The sequence below is a fragment of the Macaca fascicularis genome, chromosome 17 (assembly GCF_037993035.2).
Source record: "Macaca fascicularis isolate 582-1 chromosome 17, T2T-MFA8v1.1".
Lineage (NCBI taxonomy): Eukaryota > Metazoa > Chordata > Mammalia > Primates > Cercopithecidae > Macaca > Macaca fascicularis.
The window spans coordinates 85765371-85793192 of NC_088391.1; positions in this window are offsets into that span (position 1 = coordinate 85765371).

Genomic DNA, 27822 nt, shown 5'->3' on the forward strand with positions numbered 1-27822 from the left:
ATCAGACAATAGTCTCTCCTCTCTTCCCTGGAAGAATTATTATGAAATTGAAATAACCTGTGACTTTTAAAAGTATGGTGCAAGTCACCTCAAAAATTATGGGAACTTGATGTTTTCTGTGTGCAAAAAACCCTACATTAATAATTCATGCATGTTAATAATTACAGGACATTTGACACTTTTCATTCTCCTGTGTCAGCTTGTCTGTTACCTTTATTGAAGATGTATATTGTTACATCCAAATTTTCAAATACATTAACATCAAATTATTCTCTTACTTTTATTGAAATCTTTTCTTCTATCTATAGTTATGTCCTTTATTCCATCCTAATATTTGTACCTTCCTTCTCTTTTTTATTGAACAATTTTACCAGAGGTTTGTCAATTTTATTAGTCTTTCCAAAGAACCAACTTTTTGCTTTTTTGATTCTTATTATCATTGATTTTTGCTCTTACTTAACTGTATACTTTCTTCTACTTGGAGGTGGGAGGAATTCTTTTGCTGTTTTTCTAACTTAAATTGGATGCTTACGCCTTCAATTCTCAGCCTTTCTTTCTTTCTTTCTTTCTTTCCTTCTCATATAATCACTTATGACTATAACTAATAGTAAATATCCTTTTCTCTCTAAAACTACCTTTTCTGGAAGCCACATATTGTATGTGTCTTCTATTTTCACAATTTTATTCTGCTTTAAGAAAAATGTTGTATGGAACATTTTGAACTTATTTAAAAAGTAGATATAATAATGTAATCCTTCACAGAGCTTCCAAAAAATTATCAATTTTGTTTCAACTATACCTTTCCTACTGACTCTCTGCCCCAAATATTTTGGAGCAAATCCCAGATATTTTATTATTTCATGAATATTTGGGTATATTTCTCTAAAATATCAGGATTTTAAAAATATATGACTTCATAGCCGGCCGCAGTGGCTCATACATGTAATCCCAGCACTTCATGAAGTTGAGGCAGGCGGGTCGTTTGAGGTCAGGAGTCCGAGACCAGCCTAGCCAACATGGTGAAACCCTGTCTCTACTAAAAATACAAAAATTAGCCAGGTGTGGTGGTGCACGCCTGTAGTCCCAACTACTTGGGAGGCCGAGGCAGGAGAATCACTTGAACCCTGGAGGTAGAGATTGCAGTGAGCCAATGTCACGCCACTGCACTTCAGCCTGGGTGACAGAGGAAGACTGTGTCTCAAAATAAAATAAAATAAAATAAAATAAAATAAAAAATATAAGACTTCAATACTATTATCATATCCAAAAATTACAATAATTCTTTAATATCATTAATTGTCCAGTAAGTATTCAGCTTTTCTGATTGTCTTATAACTTATTTTTCCAGTTTGTTTATTCAAGTCAGGATGCATTTAAGCCCATATATTGTAATTGATGATATATCTTTATGGTTTCATTTTATGTTTTTGAGTTTCTCCCTCCATCTGTTTTTTTATTTTGGTTTAAGTTTTTCCCCTCTCCTTGCAATTTATTTGGAGAAACTGAATGGCTTGTCTGGTAGAATTTTCTACAATCTGGATTTTGCTGACTGGTCATTGAGGTGGTGTGTGTTCTCTGTTGTTTATCTATTAAGTGGATATTTGGAGCTAGGGGCTTGACCTACTCTATGTTGATTTTATGGCAAGACTATTTCATTGGCAGTGGTGTGTACTTTCTCTGGAAGGCCCATAATGCCTTATCTCTTTCTTTTTATGATATTGTCAACTATTGATGACTATTGCCTAGATTTGCCAATTCATTAGACATTCAAAAATTTTAATATTCGAATTCTATCTTTTGTCTTCATATATTAGTTGAAATTCTTCTATACAAAGAAACTCTCATATCAGTTATTTGGTTATCGTGAGGCACATAGAGTACACATACAAAGGCAGGATAAATGACCCTTTCCATTTATTTTATCACATTTCAAAGAAGAAGACATAACAAACTTTGAATAAGTAACCTTAAAAGTAAATCATATTTTCATTTCAAAGATATCCCACATTGATTAAAAGTGTTCAGGTAAATCTCTTCTTTTGAATTCATAGAAGTACATAAAAATCATGTGTGTCACTTTAAGCACTGATTTTTCCACTCCCTCACAACACAAGAGGATTTGTTACACTGGTTACCCAGCATATTTACTTACATAATTCTGGGTGAGTTTTGATATTTCCCCCAAATCAAACATATTGCCCAAAAATGACATTTTTCATATAATCAATGAAACCCTTCAAAATGATCTGCAGAAACTTCCAGTTTCTCCATTTTCTCAAACTCCTGCTCCATCTATCCATCCATTCATCTATCTAGCTATCTACCTATCCATTCATCTAATGTATCTTCTCCCCATTTTATTCTCATATGGTAATATGATTAACATATCACTTCATCTGGCATGACTTGAACAAAATAGGCCCCTTGTTTTCTGGTGTCATAGGTCTGTCAAGGTCACAGGGGATCCCAGTTGAAAGCAGGTGCTCCCCATACATGTTGTGAGGACTCACTCCTTGCAGTAACAGCTCCTCAGGAAACCTTTTCCCACCAGGGATGCTCACCTGTACTTACACTTTGCCACATAAGGCCTCAGCAAAATGCAAACGCTAGCTTTAATCTAGCTTTGATGCTAAAACTCCTTAACTCACACCCACTCTTTCGACTGCTGCCACCAAAATATGCACCATGGGCTGGGGGTATAGCCTCCAGACTCAGTCCTCTGCTTTGTTAGAACAAGCCTCCCCCACGAAGCCATCAAGGTCTCGGCAAATGTCTCCAGCCCTTTTTTTTGCCACCTTTATGAAAAGGAACATTGAAAGAGGTAGCTTTGTCAATATAAAAATTAAAAAGTCCTATAATGCCTTTCTTTCCAGGGCAATAAGTGTCTATTGGCTTGTATTTACATTAACTAAGAAGGGTCATTAAAGTGATTCTCCCTAGAATAAATAATATCTCCCACATGCTTTTAAATCCACGTCTAGATTTAAAACTAGGTGGCAACTTTTAAATTGAGTCTTTCTCGGCAGATAGTGGTTTGTTTTTCTTTGAAAGTATATGTTGAGGCCTTTCAACTAAGACATTAAGTTCTTTAGAGTTGTACATTCTTTGAACATAGTAAGTGCTCAACAAATAACTGTGTGAATGGAGAAAGATCATTCAAGATTCAGAAGGGTGGGAAAATGGATTTACCCCATGAAAATCTCCTCTCTGTCATGGGAGCCAGTGGGTAGTCCAGCTCAGATCTGATGGACCCAGGGATCAAGAGCACCGTTACTCGGTGTTGTCCCCAGACCAGCGCCGTGAACAGAGTCAGGGAAATTGTGACAAATGCAAAATCACAGGCCCCACCCCAGGTCTACTGGATCAGAATCTGTTTTCACAAATTCTCTGGGTGATTCTTATAAGCAATAAAGTTTAAGACCCATTGGTCTACAGTAGCCCAGTGTGGACTGTATTAACACGAGATGACATGGGGGCCCGTGCTAGTTTTAGGCCAGACCAGCAAGATGGAAGGTGGTAATCATTATTCTGCCCTGAGAAATCAAGAAAGGAACAAATATTTTTATAGAAATAGAAATACTGGTAGATGAGATTGCCTACCAGTGACTATAGATTATGTTTCTCCATCATTGAATAGAAATATATTTATAGGACTCCAGGCTTAATCCAGTTTTTCTTCATCAATAAAGGCGAAAAAGAATTAGTAAAAACACAATAGATATCCAGAGCCAGCCCACACAAGGCATTTTCTACACGTAGGGCTTAGAGATGGCTCCAGAAAACAGCAGATGTATCTGAAACCCAGATCTCCTCTGATGTGCTAGGCCAGGGGAAAAACATTTTCTGTACAGAACCGAAAAGTAAATATTTTTGGCTTTGCAGGTTATACGTGACTGCTCACCTTGTAGTGTGAAAGCAGCCATAGACAATACAGATATAGATGAGTGTGGCTATGTTCCAATACACTGTATTTATGGGCTCTGAAATTTATGTAATTTTCATCTCATGAAATATTTTTTTCCAATGATTTAAAAATTCTTAGCTTGGAGGCTGTACAAAGATAGATGGTGGCCAGATTTGGCCCCAAGTCCATAGTTTGCCAACTGCTCTAGACTAGAGGTCAATATTTCACATGTGCCCAGTTTGTAGAGAAGAGAGAATTAGGAAACAGATAGAATTAATACAAAGTCTGGAAGGAAAATTGTCTCCACCACCTACACCCCAAAAGGGAAACCTAAGAGTTTACAATTATTAATGACTGCCAGTCCCTCTGCAGGCTACAGTAAGCAACATCAAACTTTGGGTGCCCACTCCAACGTACAAAGTACTAAAATTGCTAAGGTGGTAAGTTTGAAGTTTCTTCTTCTGATGCTGATGATGGCAGCAACGAATTAGAAGGGAAGAATTGAAGAATCTATCAGTGAGAATCCAAAGCATGAATGTACAGCCCTACTTCCTCCTCCTTTCTTGTTTTTCACTTTCAGAGACAGAGTCTCACTCTGTTGCCCAGTCTGGAGTACAGTGGCACAGTCTCACTGCAGCCTCGAACTCCTCGGCTCAAGCCAACTTCCCACCTCAGGCCTCCCAAGTAGTAGGAATCCTCCTTCCTTTTTATCCCCTAACTCTGTTTATTTTTGTCTCTCTATTGCTTTAAAAAATATATAAATATGCATATAAAATGCAAGCCCTTTCTTCTTCGATAAATAGCACACTTTTCTCCATCTTACTTTTTTTTTCTCAATAATAATTTCTAGAGATCCCTCCAAAGCAGTATATAGAAATGTTCTTTCTTTCTTTCTTTCTTTCTTTATTTTTTTGAGACGGAGTTTTGCTCTTCTTGCCCAGGTTGGAGTGCAATGGTGCAATCTGGCTCACCGCAACCTCCGCCTCTCAGGTTCAAGCGATTCTCCTGCATCAGCCTCTGGAGTAGCTGGGATTACAGGTGTGTGCTACCATGCCTGGCTAATTTTTGTATTTTTAGCAAGATACTCAGTCATTTCGGTGTGGATTCACTACAGCTTATTTAACCAGTCCATCATCAGTGGACATTTGTACAGTTTTTTGCTATTATAAATATAGCCCACAAATAGCAGTCAGGGACAACAATGATCCTATACTTGTATATGCCAGTGCTGTGCATTTTATACATATTACCTATTTAATTCTTATAGCAAGCTTATCTCCCCTTTACAGGTGAGGAAACTGAGGTCTAGAGAGGTTAAATAACGTGTCAAGGATCAAGCAGCTGTTAAGTAGCAGAGTAAGGGTTCCGGCATCATGACTGTTCTTAGTCACTCAACCTATTTCATCCTCCTGATTCAGGCCTGTGTAGAGGAGCAGAGGAGACCAAGTTCCTCCTCCCTGACCCCCAGAAGCCTTGTTGGCACCAGCTCACATTCTTCTGCAAACTCAACAAGGCCCCTTCCAACCGGCTTACAGCCCTTAGCTGGGAGCAGATTTGTTAAACAGATGCACGAGGCTTGGAAAACTGCCCAGGGTGTCCCCACACTGACAAAACAAGAGTCCTGTGGGACACAGCAGAGCTCCTGCCTCATCTGCATTCTCTCGGCTCTCCAAGGATCGCCTTCAATGCCCCAGGCTAATGTGTTTGCCCAGAAGCATTTGTTTGGTGGGGAAGGGAGAAGAATAAGAGGGAGAGTGCTGGACAAACCTTTCCTTTTTACAGTCGGGGCACACAGGGGTTTTTAAGGCACTGCCACCTCTCCCTCCTTGTCTCTATCCTAAAATGACCTTATTCCCTTACCAACCAACCTGGAACAGGAGGGTGAGTTTGGGGGCATGTGATGCAGGTTGTAGGGGTGACTGGAAGCCCCATCCTTTGCTCTCTAGCCTGGCCTGAATGTGGGTAGAGCCACGATATCAGAGAATATCAGTCCAGTCCCCACCCCTCATCCCCCACCCCCCGAAAACCCCAAATCCTGATGGTTGCAGGGAGCTAAAGGTGGCAGCTTCTGAGTACAAGTTACAGAGGTGAAGGCAGAAATTGTCCAGGGCCTAGGAATAAGTGGGGGAAGAGGGGTGCACCAAGGCTGTGCCGCCTTCTTTAAACCAGTGCTATGGGCTACAGTGCCAGGGAAGAAAGCCATATATCTGTATTAGATGATGATGCCTAGTGGTAAACTGTGCAGGGAGGAGAAAGGGAAAGCTACAGATTTCAGAAGTATATGATTGGCCTTAAACATTGGGTCAAACTAACATTCAATTTTGGAAGCCAAAAAAAAAGTAATGCTAATATTTATTAAGTATTTTGGCTAATGAATTTACCTACATCATTTCAGTTAATCTTTATAGTAACCCTCAAATATATAATTCCCATTTTCAGATACGAAACTTGAGGCTAAAAGAGCTTACGAGATCCGTCCAGATTTGAAAACCTAGTATGCAGTGGAGTCCTGATTCAAACCCAGATCTGCTAACTGCACAGTCCAGGTACCTAATCATTTTACGGTGCTGGAGACTCTTTCTTCATTCATTCATTCATTCATTCAAGAGATATTTAACATCTATGATGTACTAAAGACATGATATTGTGGGGATACAATAATGAAATAAGAGAGATGTGGTTCTGGCCCTTATGGAGCTCATCTTCAAGGGTGGGGAAAATAAATAGGTAAATAAGTAAACAACATGATTACAGACTTTGATAAATGCTATGGCTCTTATCTAATATTTGAGATTGGTTTAAAACAAAGTCTTTTTTTTTTTTTTTAAGTCTCTAGTAATTAATGAAAGGAAAGTCATCCTATATAAACTCTCCTTCCATTGAATTTGTCTATATCATGTGTAATATTTTAAGATGTTCCTTTATACTTAGCTACTTTATTTAATCTGAGCTCCTCTCAAGTTGAGGCAAGAGTACAGCCTCATTATTAGTATTATTTTTAATATTCTGAACTTAATGTCTCCAAAAGCCAAAAGTAGATATTAAAAAGTCCATTTCAAATGACCTGAGGTTTTATGAGCCATCCCTGTGAAATGTTTAGGGAGCTATCCCCAGGGAAGCTGAAACTATGCCCTACTAGGAAAGGTTGAAGAAACTACCTGAGGTTTGTCAGCAGAAGAACATGGCTTTACTTCTCCCTTTACTTCCACATGTTGGAGCTGTGTGAAAAGCTCCCATGGAAGAAGACAGGATATGAATTCAACCTATAATTTGAAAAACAAGTATATCAGATGACAAGTGATCTAAACAGTATTATTATATTCTACTATTATCATTGTTCTTCCATGTAGTTAGAAGATTTCAATCTGAGCTATCTTTTTTCTTTATGTTCACAAATACCTAGGGGGAAGGGAGGTGGAAGATATTAGTATTCCCATCACTTCCTAAACAGCTTCTGAATGAAAAATACCTGCCTCCTACCTGTCTGACTGGGCTCTGGAGTTTAATTAGATTAGCATCTTTAAACTACTCAGGTTTCCCCGAGATAGGCATTATGTAAACATAAGGTATTATTATCATTATCATAGTATCATCATGTTATTGTACTTGTGTGGATTCTCCCATAAAGCTGCATAGGATGAGATCCTAGCCCAGATTATTATTTGTCTAGTGCTTTGAGCTTAGATGAAAGGCACGTATATGTTGTCTTGTGTTGTTACATCATTACGGTCATTATTGTTGCATTTTTGATTATTGAAGAATGAACCCATTTTCAAATTCATCTCAACATCTCTCCAATTTTTAAAAGATGTTTCCTGTGTGACTGCAATGGTGTGTTCTTCCACACTGGTTTAAAGGCCTGGGGTAAGATAGCTCCTTGGGCTTCTGATATCACCTGGGGAAAAAGGCAGAGCAGCAGAGTCTTTTAGGATGGTGTTTTTGTTTGTTTGTTTTTTGTTTTTTTAACCTCTGTTCTACTAGAGCCTGGTAGAGGTCACAGAGCTCCGGGCCTGTTGACAGCAACACTCGGGCAAATTATTCTGGTTAAAGCCAAGTTTGAGTGACTCTTCTGTCTCATTTGCTACCTTTAGGAGCCGTAAATGGCTATTCTCAAAAAGATTAAGATGGGATCCATCTCAAAAAGAGGAAAGAAGACGAGATATAGGGCCAAACAGCACACCAGAGAATAATTTTAGGAGATTAAAGTAGTTGATTCATCACTAAATATACCAGCTGGTAAAGTTGTACAGTTCATTTTAGGAGGGTATTCATAAATCCAAAGATTTATGTTATCAGTGATGAAAATGTTATTTTGGAGTTTGTGAGTTTGGGACCTGCCTTATTTTATCTTCCTGTATTCTGGCAATGTCATCCTCAAAGGTCATTTTTATTCCATTCTATTTCTTTTTTCTCCAGTGAATTTTACTATTATTAATTTTCTCTTGGCTGTGTTTACAGATAGGACTATAATTATTTCCATTAGAGCTTCACACTTAAGGTTTGCATTTTCTTTCATTTCCTCTACTAAAAGTCCAGTGTTTTATGCTACTGGGGAATCTGAAAACGGCATAATTTAGAAATGTAAGACGATGGCTCCTTTTAGATACTCCCCATTGCATGATTGTAGTTCTTTACAGGGCTGAATATCATCACATTTAAATGAAGGAAAAGCCTCTCAATTGATGAGCCAGCTGTTCACTGAGATGTTTATATCTATTCAGGCTTCAGACTAATATGTCTTTGCATGATTTATTAAACGTGTTTGTAATAACAGAGTTATCACCACTCTCTTCACTCTCTTACTGTCCGATGATTGGTTCTTGGGCTGGTATTGTATGTGGTGCTGAAACTGTCATGGCAGAGAAAGTATTTTGCTCTTTTCTGATAAGAAATTTCTACCTGGTTCCATCTGTGGAAAGGCAAGGCTAACCCGGGTGCTGAAGAGGCTTAGGGGGTGGTTAACCGCCACGCAGACCTTGACTTTAAATGCAAATTACCCAACAAAAAACTGACTGTGACTTGAACTGCTGTTTCTCATCGAATTTGTGGGAGCATTTCTGGTGCAGCTACAGGTTGCAGCTGGTCTGGCCACGGTTTTGTGTGGCTGAGTGCTCAGGCCGGCACCTTATTATCAGAACAGAACAAATCTAGGCTAATGTGCGTGGTAGAAAGAATCCCAGGGTGCCTCAGTGCCTCATTCTCCGGCCATTCTTTCCAGTTTTTCTGCTGTTGCACTCTGGATAATTGCAGTTTAATTGGGTGACATGAAATGAAAACTGTGTCCACATTATCCAGGATTATCTCTTTTTCCTGAAGCCTGCCACCCGTTGAAAGGAGCCCATTTATCAGACCAAAGAGCTGCGCTCGGTTGCTTTTACGAGCGGGGAAGAGTATGAGAACAGCCTGGGAAAAGGAGAAAGGGAGCTGACAGCTAAGAAAAATTATTTCAGTTGTTTATCATGAGGAAAGTTTATCTGATTCTTTACAAAATGATATGGGGGCCAGCATGTCGAGCCATGAGTAATGAACATTGACCAACTTTGCTTCCCCCACTGGTTGGATCCAGCGCTGCCTCTTTTGTGTGGGCACAGATCAACTTTAAAAGCTTCTTTCAGGCAGCATGAATGCACTTCATTTTACCAAAAAGAACTTTGTATTGATAGCTAGAAAAAAGGAAGGTTGTTTAAAAAGGAAGGGTAGACAATTGGGACAAAATGAGGAGCTTTCAGTTTCTATTATGAGCATGTCGCTCCTTTCTTCTCATCTGTTTATACATTCCCTGCACAATAATGTCTCTTTGCAGTAATATGTTTCCCCTTTTACACTATTCATATTGAAAAAGCCCTCACATCATGACCACGGTAACAAATACCATAGAAATGTGGATATAATGTCAATTTGCATTCTGTGAGAAGATCAAGGTAAACCTAAGGGCCAAAAGAATATTCTGCTAATGCTCATTCATCATTCTCCAGATCCAGGTGAAAGAAGGACCTTGTCACTACATTGCAAACCCCTTCTGTTGCTGCTGCATTTGTGTGAACATTTTAGCCTAATGCACCAATTGTTAAGTAGAAAGAGCAGTCTTTGAAATTGTCTATTGCACTCAAATCCCTAGCTACACAAGGTCTGGGCAGGAGGCGTTTCTATTCAGAAGGAAATAGAAGGCTTTAGTTCAGTAAGCACAGTGTGGTTGAAGGTTACAGAGGATATTGTGTGTTTTTTAAATAAAAGTTTTCGAATGGGGGAAAAGCTCATTATCTATAATGGCAACAGTGGATATGAAGTCAACATCTGGTGAAACTGTATGATATGTTGCTGCAGTCCTCACATTTGGAGGTATCCATCAGTGGCTGGTTGACATCAGCATGTCCTAAATGTGCAAGGTGGGAAGTATTTTGTACCATGGAAGTAAACAGCCACACGTCTTAGTTTTAGATATACGTTGTGTTATCACACACATGAATTCAGTATTCTCTGTAATGTCTGCCATTCAATTTAATATAGACCTTCAAAAATAAGAAGGGAAAGGCTCCCTTCTTAGGAGGTTCATAGGAAAAAATCAAAATCAGTTATTCTACACATATTATTGAATAGACTACTAATTCTACTCATTGAACACAATCATTGAAGTTGGATAACTCAGCTACCTCTAGAACACTACCCTTTCCCGTGTCTTCTTTTGAAGCAGATATTAAAATGGCAGAAATGTTTCCAAAGCCATGACTTTCTGTAGGTTTTTAATGTTTTCATTGTATTTTCCACACTTACCAGAGAGTACATAAATTTAGAGAAGCAGCCACTTCAGAACTGATGGAAGTCCCTTAAATCTACTTTTTAATGCATTAGCAAACAGCGGCTTGCAAAAATGTTGAATGAAGAGTTTGATTTTTAAAAACTGTATTACAATGCCTATAATCCCAGCACTTTGGGAGGCCGAGGCTGGAGGATCACCTGAGCTCAGGAGTTTGAGACCAGCCTGGGCAACATGGCAAAACCCCAATGCTATAAAAAATACAAAATATTAGCCAGGCATGGTGGTGTATGTCTACAGTCCCAGCTACTTGAGAGGCTGAGGTGGGAGAATCGCTTGAGCCCAGGAGCAAGAGGTTGCAGCGAGCTGTGACTGGGCCACTGCACTCCAGCCCAGGCAACAAAGCAAGACTCTGTCTCAAAAAAAAAAAAAAAAAAAAAAAAAAAAAGTATTACCATTTGTTAGTCTCACTTCATCCCACTCTTATTAAAGAGATTTTAACGTCTTTGAAGAAGTTGAAAATCAAATCTTTTTTTCTTGTGATTTCTTTTTAACCTGTGTCTCTCATGAATGTAACTAAACGTATTCTCAGAGGCCTCTCTACTTTCACTGCCTTTTCTTTCCATTTGAATTATTTTCCTTTACATTTATTTTAAATCATGTGTGATTTATTCAGAAAGAAAAATAGTCAAAAAGGAAAGAAATAATTTTTTTTTCCATAAGACACAGGCAGACAACTAACTGGAAATCTCTGAATCTTACCATGTGTAGAAAACTCAAATAAAATGGGAATTTGGCAGAGCCTCTTCATGTCTTTAGAGAACCGGCCCCAGCACATACTAATGTCACCTCAATTTTAAAATTTTGTTTATAACTTTGCTCTTAAGAACTACTAGCCGTATGCACATTTGCAGCCAAAACCAAGATTGAGAAAGTTTGACATTAGATTATTTTATAAAGGGTCCATTCACTTCTTTCCAAATGCAGAAGAAATTATGTCTGCCGGACTCATCTTTGCTCCTCTAGCACAAATGACAAACGCACACACAGGCAGACAGAACTCCATGCCAGACTGATTTATAAAACCCTTCAGATGAGTGTTTCGGGACTGGAAACCTATTTGTCAAATAGCCATGCCAATTTATGCTGTCTTCCTCCCAGGCAGAAGGAAGACATTGTGGATTAGGCTTATAACAAACATTGGAATGCTTTGCTTTACGTTAGGTATCAAGATTCTGGATGTGTGTTCAAATATATTTATCCTCTGAAAAAGAGGTGGGGAAAAATTCACGATGAGTAAGGATGTCACTCACTGATCGACAGGGTATGTATTTACTGTTCATCAAAGGCAGCAAAAAGAATCACATAGATTCAGAGCACAGGCCTGGATTACAGACTTCCTGTATGTGAGAACATGGAATGGATTTCAAAAAAGGAAAAAAAGAAAAGAAATCGCAATGAAACAAAGCAAAGCACACAAACTCAGAAGTTCCAGAAAACTCAAAAGCCTGAGTGAAAGCACAGTCTGGAGCCCTATCTACTTACTCCATGTATGGACTTTAGCCAAAGACCAAATAGTTTTTGAGTTACTATTGTCACTCAGCTATCTATTCAAAGCTCTATTGGGAATAGAATGCAAATATCATTTGATAAGTCTGGATTAGGAGACAGCTGTTTTCCTGCAACTACAAGTTTGTCACTATAAAAAGTCACTATAGAAGGCTCCCCAGGGAAATGGACAATATCCACAACTGCAATCAAACAATACCAAGTGGGACTCTTTGAAAGAAGTACCGAAAATGAAACCAAAGCATATTCATCCTAATAGCTAATATTTACCGAATGTTCACTATGCTGAACACTATACTTGCCCTCTTATCTCGCAGCAACTCTAGGTCGTAGATATTAGAAATTAAGGTATAGGGAGGTAAAATAATTTGTCCAAGCCAAGAAAAGAATATGAATTTAATTGTGTTTCCCTTCATCCCACAATTTGTATGTTGAAGTTCTAACCCCCAGGACCTCAGAATCTGACTTCATCTGGAAATCAGGTTGTTGCAGATTTAATTAGTTACCATGAGGTCAGACTGGCCCCTTTATGTAAAGGGAGAACTTGGACATAGACATACACACACACACAGACAGACACAGACACAGACACAGACACACACACACACAGACACACACACACATAGAGAGAGAGAGAGAGAGAGAGAGAGAAAGACCATGAGAAGATGAAGATGGAGATCAGATGATACTTCTACAAGCCATGGGACAACAAAAATTGCCAGCTGACCCACCAAAAGCAAGAGGAGAGGCATGGAACAGATTCTCCCTCGCTGCCCTTAGAAGAGACCAACCTTGTCCGCACTTTGATGCTAGATTTCTGGCCTCCAAAATGGTGAGACAATACATTTCTGTTGTTTAAGGCCCTCAGCTGTGTGGTCACTCGGTTGTGCAGGTACCCTGACTTCTCGAAGGGGGTGGTTCATCTGGCACCTTCCCTCACACCCACAGAGAGAAAACAGTGACCCTGAGATGGACATTCACTTATGCATAGGCTTGATTCCAGACATGGCCCAGCTCAAAACCCAGATGGGAGCATTTCATATACTGAGGCCCTTTCTGTCTGGCTACTAGTGGGCTCTCTTGACATTTAAAAGTTGCTTTTTGATTCAATTATCCCACAGTCAGGGAAAATTGGTAATACACAGATTACCAATATGCAAGAAGAACAGTAAGTCATGTCTGGAAAAAGAGAATCTCCTTTCAAGCCTTGGATCCTGCATGTGACCTAAAGTGACACCGTCTTCTCTCAGAATCTATTTCATTTACTGATTTATGTAGGATGAAGGGGGCTCCTTTGGGGAGGGGGACACTTGAGTTCTGCCCAGAGTTATTGGTCAGACATAGTGACACGATCGGATTGGAGGAGGGAGAGGTGACAGAAACAAGTTTCTATTCAAAGGGAAGGAGAAGGGCAGAGTCAGCCAGACCGAGCAGTGGATCTTGGACAGGGACGGTAGTTTCCTGGGCACTGTTGCTGCCTCGAACAAACTGGGGTTCATGTGAAGTGGAAGAATTGCTTCATGAAATCCTTTAGTGTGTTGGGCCCAAGCTTTCCACGATAAAATTCTCACCCTGCCATCCCATCCTCCCTCTTCAATCAGCAGAGATGAGCTGAATGAGCAGAGTCTGCCTTCTCCCTTCCTAAGAGCCTGCCCAGCAGCACCAGCCTTGCCAGAGTCAGAGCATCATCAGTCAGTTGGTGAATCTCAGAGGGGATCTGCACCAAGATGGTCACTCGTACTCAAGTAGAAGTGCCATGGTTAGCTCATGTTAGAGAACAGAGCTGTGCCTGATTTCATTCCTTTCTATGCTGGGGATAAAGCAACCTTGCTGTGGGACCTTTCCTAACAGAGAATAACAGAGAAAGAAGGAATGTTTGCCTTCCAACTCCGCAAGGTCAGCCTGGCTGGCAGGTGAGGAGGCAGGAAAATGCCAGCTCTGACTGGCACCAGGAAGGCAGTGGCTAACTCAGGAGGTGCGGAATTCCAACTCTAGTAGCCCACGGATGTTTTCATTTGGTCAGAGCCCTAGTATGACAAGAGAAAGGAAGATACTGATTCAAGAAAACATGTAAAATACCTCTTGCGAGTTAGCAGAAATATTTGGAGAGAGGGAGGTGGTCCTCAAGGAAGTGGACTTCCTGCATGGTCACATCAGGGGTCAGAGCCATGGGAACGTGGATATTCCTGTCGAGATGACCATGTTGTGCGTACAGGCCAGTGGGGCGTGGGGCATTTTGGTGGTTGCTTACTGTCACTTTCTAATGGGTGTAATTAGAGAACAACTTGTTCCTTAAAAACTAATTCGCAAGACCTCAGTGAGAAGAGTGAAATTCTGATTCCTTCTCCTCATAAAGTCTCTGTATCTCAAAAAATGGGTTCTGTGAAGCCTCGTCTCTACTAAAAATACAAAAATTACCTGGGCATGGTGGCGTGTGCCTGTAATCCCAGCTAGTCGGGAAGCTAAGGCAGGAGAATTGCTTGATCTGGGACTCAGAGGCAGAGGTTGCAGCGAGCCGAGATCGCGCCACTGCACGCCAGCCTGGGCTATAGAGGGAGACTCCGTCTCAAAAAAAAAAAAGAGTACGGCCCACTAATCCAAGATGGCGGACTAAACAGTCTTTTACTCTCCTGTCCACCAAAATGCCATTCGGATGACAACAAAGAAGAACAAAATGGAGTAAGTGAGCTTGAGAGGAGGGGGAAAAGGGAGCATCAGTGGAGCAGAAAGGCCGATGGGTTTCTGGCAGATGGGAAGGAGAAGGAATGATATAGAGGGATGATGCCTGGAACAGGATGTGCTGGTTCCTGGAGGAGGAGTGGGGATGGGAACATTCTTTTGCAGGATTAGCCAGAGAGAGGCTCCAAGCATAGGGGTGGCAACATAGAATAGGAGTGAGTGACACATAGGTGGAAACGGAAGTGGTTCATTGAAGGGTAGTTTCTGGAACGCTTACCCAAATGGGCTCTTTCTCCCCCATCCCTACCCACTACAAGTATGGGCAGGATCTTTAGTCTCGGATTAAAATCAGGTGTTGCTCTGTAAAGAAACAATAGGTTGGAGAGATCTAGGGAACAGAGAGTGACTGTAGGTACTCTGAGCTAAGACTTCCTTATTTTGGCATAAAAAAGAGATGTTTTACCAGCTCCCTGCCAACAGACTACAAAGTCGACATGCCTTACAGGCATACACATTTTTTACAGTCAGCTGCCTTTTAAGAGAAGGCCTGAAAAGAAAACAGGACTACCCACATCTAGAAGCCATACACACAAGCTTCTCAATTAGGATCGTATATGACAAAGGTAGGTTTAGATACTGTACTGTGGTTTCAGCTACATGGGAGGCTGAGGCAGGAGGATCGTTTGTGCTGAGGATGTCTAGGCTGCAGTGAGCTGTGTTTGCACCACTGCACTCCAGCGAGACCCTGTCTCAAAATAATAATAAAAAATGATGCTGTAACAAGATACCTAACAATTATTCAGTAGCTTAAGAAATGTAAAAATCCATTTTCCTATCCAGCAGTCATCCAATCAGCAGATGGCTCTTTTCATGAAATCATTCTGGAGAGCAGCTCAGCCATCATCAACCATGGTGTCCAGGGTCCCTTCAGTCTGCAGAAAGAGGGGATGAGATTGCGAAGGGGTCATGGTCATGGTCTTAAAAGTATACACCTAGAAGAGGCTCATTACCTTGGATAGAACACTTACCTGAAAGCATGTCTAGAAAATACAGTCTAGCCATGACCCTTGAAGAGCAGATTTTGGTGGACAGATAGCAGTCTCTGCACAGACACAACAAAAGACAGCCAGACATTCAATGTAAACTGTGGCACCAGAGAGAAGGAACCAGACCAAAAAACAGAACAACCAACCTCAGAGCTTATGCAGTGAACATAAGAGAGGCTTCAAAAATTCTATTTGGAGTTTTGAGAAGATATTGCATTCATTTAAAAAAAAATTGGACAAACTGACATTCTAAGGTCACGCCTCAAGGAACTAGAGAAACAAGAATAAACCAAACCCAAACTCAGCAGAAAAAAGGAAATAACCAAGATCCAAGCAGAACTAAATGAAATTGAAACAAAAAATACAAAAGATAAATGAAACAAAAAGCTGGCTTTTTGAAAAGATAAATAAAATTGATAGACCATTAGCAAGATTAACCAAGAAAAGAAGAGAGAAAATCCAAATAACTTCACTAAGAAAAGAAACAGGAAATATTACAACTGACACCACTGAAATACAAAAGATCATTCAAAGCTACTATGAATACCTTTATGCACATAAACTAGAAAACCTAGAAGAGATGAATAAACTCCTGGAAAAATACAACCCTCCTAGCTTAAATCAGGAAGAATTAGATACCCTGAACAGACCAATAACAAGCAGTGAGATTGAAATGGTAATCTAAAAATTACCAACAAAAAAAGTCCAGGACCAGATAAATTCACAGAATTCTACCAGACATTCAAAGAAGAATTGGTACCAATCCTTTTAACAGTATTTCACAAAACAGAGAAAGAAGGCACCATCCATAATTCATTCTATGAAGCCAGCATCACCCTAATACCAACACCTGGAAAGCACATAACCAATAAAGAAAACTACAGACCAATATCCTTGATGAACATAGATGCTAAAATCCTTAACAAAATACTAGTTAACCAAATCCAACAACATATCAAAAAGATAACCCACCATGATCAAGTGGGTTTCATATCAGGGATGCAGGGATGGTTTAACACATGCAAGTCAATAAATGTGATACACCACTTAAACAGAATTAAGAACAAAAATCACATGATCACCTCAATAGATGCAGAAAAAGCATTCGACAAAATCCAGCATCCCTTTATGATTAAAACTCTCAGCAAAATTGGCATACAAGGGACATACTCAATGTAATTGAAGCCATCTACGACAAACCCATAGCCAATATAATGCTGAATGGTGAAAAGTTGAAAGTATTCCTTCTGAGAACTGGAACAAAATAAGGATGCCTACTCTCACCACTCCTCTTCAACGTAGTACTGGAAGTCCTAGACAGAGCAATTAGACAAGAGAAAGAAATGAACGGCATCCATATTGGTAAACAGGAAGTCAAACTGTCGCTGTTTGCTGACTATATGATTGTTTACCTTGAAAACCCTAAAGACTCCCCCAGAAAGCTCCTAGAACTGATAAAAAAAATTCAGCAAAGTTTCCAGATGCAAGATTAATGTACACAAATCAGTAGCTCTTCTATAAGTCAACCGCAACCAAGCAGAGAATCAAATCAACAACTTTTTTTACAACAACAACCCTTTTACAGTAGCTGCAAAAAACAAAACAAAAACAAAAACAAACAATCAAAAAACCAAAAACAAACAAACAAAACTTAGGAATATACCTAACCAAGGAGTTGAAGGACCTCTATAAGGAAAACTACAAAACACTACTGAAAGAAATAATAGACGACACAAACAAATAGAAACACATCCCATTCTCATGAATGGGTAGAATCAATACTGTGAAAATGACCACACTGCCAAAAGCAATCTACAAATTCAATGCAATCCCTATCAAATACCACCATTATTCTTCACAGAATTAAAAAAAAAAATTCTAAATTCATATGGAACCGCAAAAGAGCCCACATAGCCAAAGCAAGACTAAGCAAAAAGAACGAATCTGGAGGCATCACAAACCTGATTTCAAACTATACTATAAGGCCATAGTCACCAAAACAGTGTGGTACTGGTATAAAAATAGGCACATAGACCAATGGAACAGAATAGAGAACCCAGAAATAAACCCAAATACTTACAGCCAACTGATCTTGGACAAAGCAACCAAAAACATAAAGTGGGGAAAGAGCACCTTTTTCAACAAATGGTGTTGGGATAATTGGTTAGCCACATGTAGGAGAATGAAACTGGATCCTCATCTGTCGCATTATACAAAAATCATCTCAAGATGGATTAAGGACTTGAATCTAAGACCTGAAACTATAAACATTCTAAAAGATAACATTGGAAAAACCCTTCTAGATGTTGGCTCAGGCAAGGATTCCATGACTAAGAACCCAAAAGCAAATGCAATAAAAACAAAGATAAATAGTTGGGACTTAATTAAACTAAAGACCTTTTGCACAGCAAAAAAAAAAAAAAAAAAAAAAAAAAGACCGGGCGCGGTGGCTCAAGCCTGTAATCCCAGCACTTTGGGAGGCTGAGACGGGTGGATCACGAGGTCAGGAGATCAAGACCATCCTGGCTAACACAGTGAAACCCCGTCTCTACTAAAAAATACAAAAAACTAGCTGGGTGAGGTGGCCGGCGCCTGTAGTCCCAGCTACTCGAGAGGCTGAGGCAGGAGAATAGCGTGAACCCGGGAGGCGAAGCTTGGAGTGAGCTGAGATCCGGGCCACTGAGACTCCGTCTCAAAAAAAAAGGAAAAGCCAGCAAAGTAAACAGACAACCCACAGAGTGGGGGAAAATCTTCACAATCTGTACATCTTATAAAGGATGAATATCCAGAATCTACAACGAATTCAAACAAATCAGTAAGAAAAAAACAAACAATCCCATCAAAAAGTGGGCTAAGGATATGAATAGACAATTCTCAAAAGAAGGTATACAAGTGGCCAAAAATCTATGAAAAAATGCTCAACATCACTAATCATTAGGGAAATGCAAATCAAAATATGATATAACCTTACTCCTGCAAGAATGGCCATAATAAAAAAAAAAATCAAAAAACAGATGTTGGTGTGGATGTAGTGATCAGGGAACAACTAGTACAGCCACTATGAAAAACAGTATGGAGATTCCTTAAAGAACTAAAAGTAGAACTACCATTTGATCCAGCAATCCCACTACTGGATATCTACCTAGAGGAAAGGAAATCATCATATGAAAAAGATACTTAAACTCGCATATTTATAGCAGCACAATTCACAATTGCAAAATTGTGGAACCAAACCAAATGCCAATCAATCAACAAGTGGACAAAGAAACTGTGGTATATATATATACAATGGAATACTTTTCTACTCAGCCATAAAAAGGAACAAATTAGCAGCATTTGCAGCGACCTGAATGAGATTGAAGACTATTATTCCAAGTAAAGTAACTCAGGAATGGAAAAACCTAACATCGTATGTTCTCACTGATATGTGGCAGCTAAGCTATGAGGACGCAAAGGCATAAGAATGATACAGTGGACTGTGGGTATTTGGGAGGAAGAGTGGGAGGGTGGCGAAGGATAAAAGACTACAAATATGATGCAGTGTATACTGCTCGGGTAACGGGTGCACCAAAATCTCACAAATCACCATTAAAGAACTTAGTCATGTAACCAAATACCACCGGTACCCCAATAACTTATGAAAAAATAGATTTAATTTAAAAATTGACTACTTTGAAAAGGAAAACCCAAAGAACAGGAACAGTCATAAAGTATGACAACTTTAAACATTTCATAAAGTATGAAATTTAAAAATTCAATGAAATGGAAGATGATAGAGTTGGCTATTGTTTTTCTTTCTTTTCTTTTCTGTTTTCAAGACAGGGTCTCACTCTGTTGCCCAGGCTGGAGTTCAGTGGCACGATCACAGCTCACTGCAGACTTGACCTCCTGGACCCAAGCAATTTTTCCACCTGAGCCTCCCAAAGTGCTGAGATTAAAGGCATGAACCACTGTACGCGGCCCTGGTTTTCAATATTTAAAATAAACTTACAGAAAATACCAGATTTAATTATTGTTAGAGAACAGAGTATAAAAGTCATGGAAGTTGTAGGTAGAAAGGCAGAAAAGTGTAGGGATAGGTAGAGGGCTCCAATTTCCTCAAATTACATGCTAGGAGATCAAGGTACACAGTCTAAAGCTAGCGGCTCAAAAAATAGAGGATTTAGAATATTCTTGTAATTGATAAAATCAACCACTAGAACTGAAAATAAACATGTGAGGTTGGGAGGAGGTGGAGAGAGAAGTAATTCAGATAAGCTCTCAGTTCTCGGTCCATTGATACAGCTTAAAGTTGGTAAGTCAAGAAAGAAAGGTTGAGGGAAAATAGCTAGATATGTGGAGGTAACCACTAGAAGAAATAAAAGAGGGAAGTGGCTACCTTTGGCAAGTGGGAATGAAATACCAAGGGGGTGAACTGTTCTTTATTTAATGTCCCTGGATATTTTAATTTTCATTGTTATATGTTTCCTGCATTGAATGAAATCTGAAAGGACACGAACTGTTAATAATGGCTATCCTATTGAATTGGAATGAGGGATGTGGGATCAGGGGGCATGGGGAAGGGTAGAAAAATTTAGCTTTTTTTTCATTCTTAACCTGCCTCGATTGTATTTTTGTGATAATAATTATTAACTTTGTGTTGAAATAGCCATTACAATTTTAAATATTGCCCTCCCCATATTTCAAGGAGTTTACAGGGGAATAGACCCTTCTGTGTTGTAAAGGGCATAGTGCACAAATACAAGGTTGCAGGCAATCTGTCTAAAATTGTGTCTTGGGGACTCTAAACTTCAGCTTGACCATGAACTGCATCCATTTTCGTAAAGAATAGGTTCTCAAAGAATATTGGATCTAACTTCTTGTAGGCACATTTTACAATTTCAAGTGATTAGTTTTGCCAATATAGCTTATTGCATTATTATGTCTTATAAAGGCTCTCTAGGCATACGGTGTTCCTTTCAGGTGCTGTCACCCAAGGACATTTAGTGTTAAGATTTTTAAAGAAGTGTATTTAAAGCACAACATGACTAATTTTTCAATATTGTTAACTTTTAACAATTTATTTCAAGCTGTGATGTAAATGAACAAAATTAAATGCCAGAGGGCTAGCTTTTATGGTTCTTGTTTTAATAATCATATGGTAATGTTTTTATTAATACCATCTTTGTCACTGAAACTGTGGATTTGACTGATTTAGTTTAATGACTGTACAACTTCTACAGATATCAGGATCTACCTTAGGCCAGAAAAAGGTTGCAGAGTTCAGAATTGAAGAATTCAGAAGCTGTGGGAAGCATCAACACATTTTGTTCACCTAAAAATATTTCTTGCTTGTTGGCAAATAAATATTATTTTGATTTTATAGGTGTGAAAAGTTGGTGAGGTCATGAGATTCTCTATTCTGCTATATTGGAAGTCTTCTGAGGGCAAGAGGTGGAGGATATTTGCTAATCTCCCTGGTGCTGGCACCATGAATAGTCAATAAATATTTGATATTTGTTTATTGAACACATGCGTATATGAACGAAAGGATAAATGAATGGGCCATTGATAGACATTAGTTTTCAAAGTCTTTGGTTCTCTGTGCAGAAGCCCAAACCACCCCTCCTATCACAGCTGCAAGATTACCAAGTGGAATCTTAAAAGTTTAAGGCCTCCAAAGGCAAAGACTGAGCCCAGAAGACTTATTTTCCAGTTTTGATCAAATGAAACCACAGGGACGGCCTCCCTCCTTCATGAGTGGCATTTATGCCAAATAGATTTCATATGCTAGATAGCCCATTCTTAAGTGTGTGAATTTATTTCAAAGTTTAGACTGTAAATAGGCGCCATGGAATCCATAAAAATGAAGATACCGTGATTTACAGGAGGAGGTGTATTTAAATCAGAATATCTCCTTAGGTGAAAACATATCACCCACCAAACAGATTTTATCAAGGGGCAGATTCCGCAGTAATGATGAGGTGACTGGTGGGAGAGATAAACCTGAGAAATGTCTGGCAGATCTATTGAATCTGGACATTCATGAGGATTTCCTTCCAGCAATTCCTTCTAGAACATGCCCCAAAGGGAAAACTGCTCTACTAGTGTGCTGCTATCTGTGAACCTCTGCAGCTTTGCACTGAAGTTTTTAAGAGAGCAGTACTAAATACGCTCAACTCCTCTTCATTCCCCATGTCCTCAGAGGCAGCAGCATAGACCTCTCCTGTCACAGATGGAAAAAGAAAAATTCTCCCAGGGACTCTGAAAGCCATGACAAAACTGGAGACCTCTTGTCCCACTGCTTGGAGGTGAGAGAGGATGTCCTGGGGCTTTATTTAGGAGTCTCAGACTTTCCATTGGGCCCCTTCTTCGGGTTCCAATGAGAATATGGCAACATGGCCTTGTCTTGCCAGGGACCCCTTGGTTTGCCTTTCATAATTCATGAGCCTATTGGTGGTAGGTCTTGGAGAGAACCCTGGATCTGTGATCTGCACTTTGAGTTGTATTCCAAGGTTACATCTCTTCCTTGCTCTCTCATCTCCCATTACTGTAATCTATTAGGGGGAGTCTGACAAGTTTGCTTCTACACAGAGGCTCCTTGGCATGGCTCCAAAAGATGCTCAGAGAGGGCACACCCTTAAATGTAATGTGGTCGAAGTGCTATTAAGTTAATTACAACATTTATTATAGAGCTATTTACAAGGTAAAATCCTGCAACATAAAACATGAAAGAAACATAATTACACAGAAATGGAAGGGAGACAGTAAGTTATCAAATACAAGGCATTCGATTAACAAGTCGGCTCTGAGAATAGGTTAGTGAGGCTTATCCATATGACACAGAGATGGAGCCTACCTCCTTGGGGGATGTCAGGCATCTTGGAATCCAAGTGCTCAATGCCACAATTTTAGTTCTTTATTTTCTCCCTATTTTAGCCATAAATACAAATACATATTTTTTTCTCTAATGGGATGGATCCGTCACATGGAATCATGGCAATTGTCAATCATTTGTATCTCTCCAAACCAAGCTGAAGGATATTTCTTATGTTAGCAATTCTGATAGTATCTTAGTACATAGAATAGATACCAATCTTGTTATCTTTCAATTGAAAGGAAATGCTACTGGCTGCACTGTATACAATTTCCCACAAACTGCAGAGTTTGTTTAGAACATGAGGGCTTTTGTTGCACCATTCACTCTATCTTATTCATGTCTTCAAAACACTCAAGACAAGATGTTTTGATTTTATTCATTTAATTCACTCACAAAGGAACTATTGTCCCCTTTAGTTTTTAAGTCTTCATGTATGTCTCCAATTTGCTATCTTTCTTCCTATTTTGACCCCATTCAGACATTCATTCAAAGAACAGCAACTCTATTCTTCCAGTGGCTCAAGCTAAAAAAAAAAAAATCAGGGGCCACTCTTAACTCTCTCTGTTTTTTTTTTTTCCTAAATATCTTACATCAAATTCACCAAGCAGTCCTCTTGAGTCTACCTTCAAAATACATTCCTAAATGTATAGGTAAGTTACTTAATTTCTTGGAGCTTCAGTTTTTCCCATCTGTAATATTGGGATACTAGGGTTACACCCACCTTCAAAGATCTGTTCAGAAGATTAAATGATATTGAAATACTGCAAGGTGGCTGGACGTGGTGGCTCATGCCTGTAATCCCAGCACTTTGGGAGGCAAAGGTGGGTGGATCACTGGAGGTCAGGAGCTTGAGATCAACATGGCCAACATGGTGCAACCCCGTCTTTACGAAAAATACAAAAAATTAGCCAGGTGTGGTGGCACTTGCCTGTAGTCCCACCTGCTCGAGAGGCTGAAGTGGGAGAATCACTTGAACCTGGAAGTTGGAGATTCCAATGAGCCGAGATCATACCACTGCATTCTAGCCTGGGCGACAGAGTGAGACCCTTTCTCAAAAAGAAAAAAAAAATACTGCAAGGTGTCAGGTAAATGCTCACTAAGTGTTAATAACTATTCTCTTACCATAACTAGGTGATATAACACGGCAACTAAATCTATATTATATGTGTCCTACTTTTGTAGAATGCTGAAAAATTCAGAGACTTGACAAGAAAGAGCTGTTAATAAAACATCAACTGATGAAAGAAAGGTTAGTTGGTAAAGAACATGAAGACAAATGCAACGCTATTTAAAGCTTAGAAAGCATGAAAAATTACTCAAGAGAAGTACATAAATAGTCTTAAAAAGAAAAATGAACAAAATGTTTAAAAGTAATGTTGGCAGCCAGGTATTTATATGCCCAAGTCAGGGGCATTCATAGAAAAGCCAAAAAACTTATTAATTTTAACATACTATTACTTTTTAAAAGAATATACCCAAACTCTAAGCACCTCTCATCACCTGAGTTTATGAATTATTCTTGGAAAATTCTACTTCTTCACATTTTCTGAATTTTCTATGGAGAATGCATGTAATTTCTACAACAAAAAATATTATTAAAGATATTTGCTTTAATGAAAAGGTAATGGAAACTCGATATTTTTAGTTAACACACATTCTAATAAAATAAAACTTTATTTTCAACCTAATTTGCCTTTATTAAGGTATGATGTTTTCAAAGGTTAAAAGTTGAGCCAGTTGCTACCCAAGAACATAAGAATTAAATTTAAATTTATTTGTAATTTGAAGGTAAGTGGAAAATATCAGCCTTTAGAAATTAGTAAGTTGCACTTATTTTTAAAAATGAACTTATCCTTATACATACACAATGTTGTATAGGTTCCTGAGGGGGCTACTTTTATACAGTGTTTAGTTGTTTGGTTTTGGCTTGTAAGTTATATTATTAAAAATGTTTATAAAAGTTTGGGGTCTATAAAACTAATAAAAATTACCCTCAGTGTGGCTTTTCCCATAGATTTGCCTTTGAAGTACAGTGCTGTAGTTTAGGTAGTTTCAAAGCTATATTTATTCTATCATTTTAAAGTATAAAAGTTAATAACTTAATGGTAGCAACTTGAGCTATAATTTTAATTGTGAAACTGTTCTTTCTCTTGACATCACAATCCAGTGCAGTCAGGGTTTGAAAATCAGGCCACAAAAAAGGGCAGGTACACTCAGATTCTTTTTTTTTCCCAAGTTACTATTTTATAGCAAATCATTTTCTTTCTCTTTAGAGCTCTCATCAGGCATATTGGTAGCCCGAACTTGTTGGCAAATATCCCAATGAAATGACATCAACCCTATGTATACACTATGTTGGACTCTGGCAGCTGTGTAAAGATGAGAGGAGAAATATTAATTCTCCAAGTTGTTCTTTTAAGTATATTTATTGAGCACCTACTCTGTGCCAGGGACTGTGCTGGTTGTTTCTACCCACATCACATCATTTATTACTCACAGTCCCACTGGGAGTGAGGCGTTAAGGCCACCATATTCCACAGAAGGGCAGTGGAAGGAGAAATGCAGGACTTTAACCCCAGTCATCAAATTCTAAGCCTGCTGCACACCGTTCAAAACTTTGAAGAAAAATAAATTGAGGAACAGGAGACAGTGAGACCAAAGTAGAAACCACACCCCAACAAAACACACAGCAGAACGGTATACGCTAACGTTGTGAAGATAGCAAAGCAAAATAAATTGAGGTCTTGCAGGCTTTGCTGTAGGCTTTGCTGGTGTGTTAGGCCATTAAACTCCTCAGCTCTCTTGGTTATGGACAGGGCAACAAGAAGAAAGAAACAGAGAACAGAGCACTCTTCTGTGGACAGTGGCCCATGCCATCACAAGACCCCTGCTGAGAAGGGAAGGAGCCTGTTGCAGGCCCAAGAGCCTCTTGCATCCCTGCGGGTGGGAGGGCTGGGGGAGCCCATGACCTCAGTGGCCAAGCTGGCTGGGTAGGATCATGTGCAGAATCAGGTGGCAGGGAGCATATATTTGAAGCCCAGACTTTCAATGTTAGAACAAATTTGTTTTTTGGTGATTTTGTTGTTTTCTAATAAGAATCTTGGTGCTGCCAGTAGGCATTTTCTTGGCTAAACTGTGAACAGCAGAAAATGGCTTTTAACTCATTTATTGTTTTTTTTGTTTTGTTTTGTTTTGGAGACGGGTCTTGCTCTGTCCACCAGACTGGAGTGTGGTAGCACCATCATAGCTCACTGCAGCCTCAATTTCCCAGGCTCAAGCGATCCTCCTGCCTCAGCCTCCTGAGTAGCTGGTACTATAGGCACATGCCACCATGCCCAGCTATATTTTTAGATTTTGTAGACATGGTGTCTCACTATGTTGCCCAGGCTGATCTCAAGCTCCTGGGCTCAAGGGATTCTCCTGCCTTGGCCTCCTAAAATGTTCGGGTTACAGGTGTAAGACACTGTGCCCAGCTAATTCAGTCACTGAATTAGAAGAAAGATCCCAATGAGGTTCATTGCTGTGTCTACTGTGAGATTACTGGTGGGGACAGTGTCCATCATCCTGCACAGAAAACAATTTCCCTAGGTAGAATTTTTTCCCCTGGTCTTAATATCAGTAAGAGTTGATTGGTTTTACCATGGACTCTGTGGATCATGTATTAATAACTGGGCAGGGTTCCCATTTTATATTGGAACTGAAGGATTTGAGGCTAACTTAGGTTCCATGTTAGCAAGTACACAGAAATTTAAAATAAATGTTTTTATATTAGCCACATTCCTAACTTCTTTTTCTATTAATCATCAAAATACATTTTCTTTTATTTTGTTGTATTTTTGGAATCTTCTCAAGTTGTCTAGGCTTCCTTCGGAAACAGGACAGGGTATGAGTGCACACGTGTAGGTGCCCACGCAAACGTGCTGATGTTCAGAGGAGGTGCGTGGGGGTGAGTGAGGCTGATCCCAGGGTCCAACCTCCCCTTGCTGTGTTTCTCCTAAACTGCCTTCTACAGGAGGTCGAGGCATTTTCACTTCACTTCCAACCCCTCAGAGGAAGTCATCAAGCTGATGATCAAGTGAGACAGTCACATCCCATGGTGTCACAGCATTGGATTTGGAGGTCACTGTTGGGAGGTGGGGCATGCTGGAATCACAGAGTGGATACAGGGGGCATCTTTCTTTGCTGTCACTGATGTGTTTTGAATCTTGGCTCTGCCACCTCCCATGAGTGTGTCTTTGGAGAAGTTCTTCAACCTCTACTAGTTGCAGCATCCTACCTCTGAAAGAGACAATAGGCCAAGTACAGTGACTCACGCCTGCAATCCCAGCACTTTAGGAGGCAGAGGCAGGAGGATAGCTTGGGCCCAGGAGTTCAAGACCAGCCTGGGCAACATGGCAAAACCTCATCTCTACCAAAAAAAAAAAAACCACAAAAAATTAGCCAGGCGTGGTAATGCACACCTGTAGTCCCAGCTACTTGGGAAACTGAGGCAGGAGGATCACCTGAGCCCGAGAGGTGAGGCTACAGTGAACTGAGATGGCACTACTACACTCCTGCCTAGGTGACCCTGTCTCAAAAAAACAAAAGAAATGAAACAATAACAGTGCCCTACCTCACAAGGTTGAGATAAATGAGATCATATCCATAAAATACCCACCCAGTGTCTGGTTCATAGAAAATTATATATATACATATATACACACACATTATCATTATCACACCATTACAGATAAGAAAAATTGGCTTGTAGTCCCAGCAACTTCATTTTATTTTATTTTATTTATTTATTTATTTTTTTGAGTCAGAGTCTCACTTTGTCACCCAGGCTGGAGTGCAGTGTTGTGATCTTGGCTCACTGCAACCCCCACCTTCTGGGTCCCAGCAATTCTTCTGCCTCAGCCTTGCAAGTAGCTGAGACTACAGGTGTGCACCACCATGCCTGGCTAATTTTTCTATTTTTTTTGTAGAGACAGGGTTTTTCCATGTTAGCCAGGCTGGTCTTGAACTCCTG